This window comes from Erinaceus europaeus, chromosome 7, assembly GCF_950295315.1.
Source record: "Erinaceus europaeus chromosome 7, mEriEur2.1, whole genome shotgun sequence".
Lineage (NCBI taxonomy): Eukaryota > Metazoa > Chordata > Mammalia > Eulipotyphla > Erinaceidae > Erinaceus > Erinaceus europaeus.
Window position 1 is genome coordinate 44119847 of NC_080168.1, and position 3798 is coordinate 44123644.

Sequence of the window (3798 nt, forward strand, 5' to 3'; positions counted from 1 at the left end):
GCAACCTAATCAATGCAACGATTGCCACCTCAACATGCTTCAGCTCAGACTGTGTCCAGAGACTTCACGTGTGGAATGATAACCCTTCAGCTTCATTACTCAGGTGAGACCTTTCCTTTCATAGTATTCTCTAATTCCATCCCAGGATGGAATCCTACTTTCTAACAAAGTCCCAAAACCTAGATATAGACCAGGTTCTGTGAGAGAAAGCATATGTTCACACTTATCCATAAACTAGTGCAAAATATATACCTGAAAGCAGAAGTACACTAGAATTTGCAGTGAGTACCCCCCCTAACACTTCCTCTCCACTATTCCAACCTTTGGATCCATGATTGCTCAACAATTTGTTTGGCTTTGTATGTTAACTCTCTTTTCAGCCACCAGGTTTCAGATGCCATCAGGATGCCGGCCAGGCTTCCCTGGACTGAAGACCCCACCAATGTGCCCTGGAGCTCCGCTTCCCCAGAGACCCACCCTACTAGGGAAAGAGAGAGGCAGACTGGGAGTATGGATCGACCAGTCAACGTCCATGTTCAGCAGGGAAGCACTTACAGAAGCCAGACCTTCCACCTTCTGCAACCCACAACGACGGTGGGTCCATGCTCCCAGAGGGATAGAGAATGGGAAAGCTATCAGGGGAGGGGATGGGATATGGAGATTGGGTGGTGGGAATTTTGTGGAGTTGTACCCCTCCTACCCTATGGTTTTGTTAATTTATCTTTTCTTAAATAAAAAATAAATAATAAAAAAAGAAATAAATGTGTTGGGGCCAGGTGGTGGCACACCTGGTTAAGTGCATGTATTGCAATGCTCAAGGACCTGGGTTCGAGCCCCTGGTCCCCACCTGCAGGGGGAAAGCTTCATGAGTGGTAAAGCAGGGTTGCAGGTATCTCTCTGTCTTTCTCCCTCTCTATCACCCCCTTCCCTCTTGATTTCTGGCTGTCTCTATCCAATAAATGAAGATAATAAAAATTTCTAAAAAGAAATAAATGTGTTTTATTTAAAATCACATTGTATTGAAAATCAGTGTGTGTGTGTGTATTATAATACATTGAGGTCACCTTTTAAAGTTTTATTCTACTCTTCATTATGTAATTCTTCCCTTTATCCTAACATACCCACCTCCCTTGCCCCTACCCTTCTGGTAATTGGGGAATGAAAAGTTTTAAAAATATGAACTAGATCCTCTTCCTCCCATGTTCAAGTTCTTGAATATTTCCATGTCACGCTGAACCATCCAAAGTCTTTTCCATGGCTTGCAAGTTTCTGACTCATCATTCCTCTCCTCTTTGTGTTCCCTGTCCACACTCACTCCTTCTCCAGCAATGCCACCCTTCTATTTTCAGACACAGAAAGCTGATTCCTTTTCCCTCTGCTCTGGGATCTCATATCCCAGATCTTCTGTGGAATCTCTGCTCACTCAGTTCTCAGTCCTAATGTGACCACTCACTGAATAAAAAACAGCTCCCCAGACACACTTTACCATTTATATTAATTATTTCCTGGCATTTATCACTATTTCTTTTTTCTTTTCTTTTATTTATAAAATTAGAATACCTACAAGACCATAGAATAAGAGAGGTACAATTCCACACAATTCCCACCATCAGAGTTGTGTCCCATTCTCTCCATCGAAAGCTTTACTATTCTTTATCCCTCTGGTAGTATAGACCCAGGATCTTTATGGGGCATGGAAGATGTAAGGTCTGGCTTTTGTAATTGCCTCTTCACTGGGCCACTATTTCTTGTTTGTGTGTATACTATTATTGATTTCAAACCTAAAAGAGTGTAACTCCCATGAAAATGGGAGAGGTCTTGCCTATTTCAACCTCTGCTGTTCTCTCTCTCTCTCTCTTTTCTCTCTCTCAATACTTTTTTTACTACTAGGTTAGTGCTGGGGATTGGTGCCTGCATGATGAATCCACTGATCTTAGCAGCCATTTTTCTCTTTTTTTTTTTGATAGGACAGGGAGAGAGGGAGAGAGACAGAGAGACATCTGCAGTACTTGCTTCACCACTCATGAAGCTTCCCCCCTGCAGTGGGGGTTTGAGGGGCCCCTGAAACCTTGAGTAGTTGTACATGGTAATTTATGCATTTAAACATCAGCATCAGCACCCTACCCCCCTCTCTCTTTTGTATTTACTTATGAGAGGGGGGAAGAAGAAAGTGACATCTATATATCTATATCTGTATATATATATATATATATATATATATATATATATATATATATATATATGTAAGTGCAAGAGAGAAAGGAATAGAGTAAGTAAGCTCTCTTGCACATGCAATGTCACAAATTGAAGGTCCAATGCTTTATCCACTACACCACCTCCTGGGCCACTCTGATGTATCCTCAGATTTAAGCAGGGTTTTGTTTGTTTGTTTGTTTGTTTTTGCCACCAGGGTTATTGCTGTGGCTTGGTACCAGCATTATGAATCCACCATTCCTAGCAGTTGTTTCTTCCTTTTCTTTTTCTATTTTTTATTATTTTTTATTTTTTTATTTTTTTAAATTTTTTATTTAAGAAAGGATTAGTGAACAAAAGCATAAGGTAGGAGGGGTACAACTCCACACAATTCCCACCACCCAATCCCCATAACCCACCCCCTCCCATGGTAGCTTTCCCATTCTCTAGCCCTCTGGGAGCATGGACCCAGGGTCGTTGAGGGTTGCAGAAGGTAGAGGGTCTGGCTTCTGTAATTGCTTCCCCGCTGAACATGGGCGTTGACTGGTTGGTCCATACCCCCAGTCTGCCTCTCTCTTTCCCTAGTAGGGTGTGTCTCTGGGGAAGCTGAGCTCCAGGACACATTGGTGGGGTCTTCAATCCAGGGAAGCCTAGCCAGCATCCTGGTGGCATCTGGAACCTGGTGATTGAAAAGAGAGTTAACATATAAAGCCAAACAATTTGTTGAGCAATCATGGATCCCAAGCTTGGAATAGTGGAGAGGAAGTGTTAGGGAGGTACTCACTGCAAACTCTAGTGTAATCCTGCTTTCAGGTATATATTTTGCAGTAGTTTATGGATACGTGTGAACATAAGCTCTCTCTCACGGAAACTGGTGTATATCTAGGTTATGGGACTTTGTTAGAAAGTGAACTACCTGAGATGAAATTAGAGTGTACTATTAAAGGAAAGGTCTCACCCGAGTAATGAAGCTGAAGGGTTGTCATTCCACATGTGAAGTCTCTGGATACAGTCTGAGGTGAAGCATGTTGAGATGGCAATCATTGCTTTGGTTAGGTTGTGATCAGCGGATGCAATATTATTTGGTTTGGATTGGGAGATGCATATGGGAAAGTGGGCCCTATCCAAGGGTGCCAGGACTGGGGGAAGTAGTGGCTCTATAGTGAAGATGTGAGGTTCCTGCTGTCTTAGGGTTCAAAAAGACAATCAATAGTTAATATTATTATCACATTATTTGTTAATTGGGTTAACTTTGAAAAGTCCCTTTGTTATCTTTTTCTATTTTTATTATTTAATAGAACAGAGAGAAATTAGGAGGGGAGGAAATAGAGGAAGAGAGAAAGACAAACACCTGTAGACTTGCTTCATCGCTCAAGAAGCTTCACCCCTGCAGGTGGGGAGCATGGACTCAAACCTGGATCCTTGCACTTTGTATCATGTGCATTCAACCAGGTGTACCGCCACTTGGCCCCAAGCAGAGTTTCTAGCACATAGTTGATGTGTAGTGAAAAGCTATCAGCTGGGACTAGGCAGTAGTGTAATGGGTTAAGCGTGCCTGACACAAAGCGCGAGGACGGGCGTGAGGATCCCGGTTCTAGCCCCGGG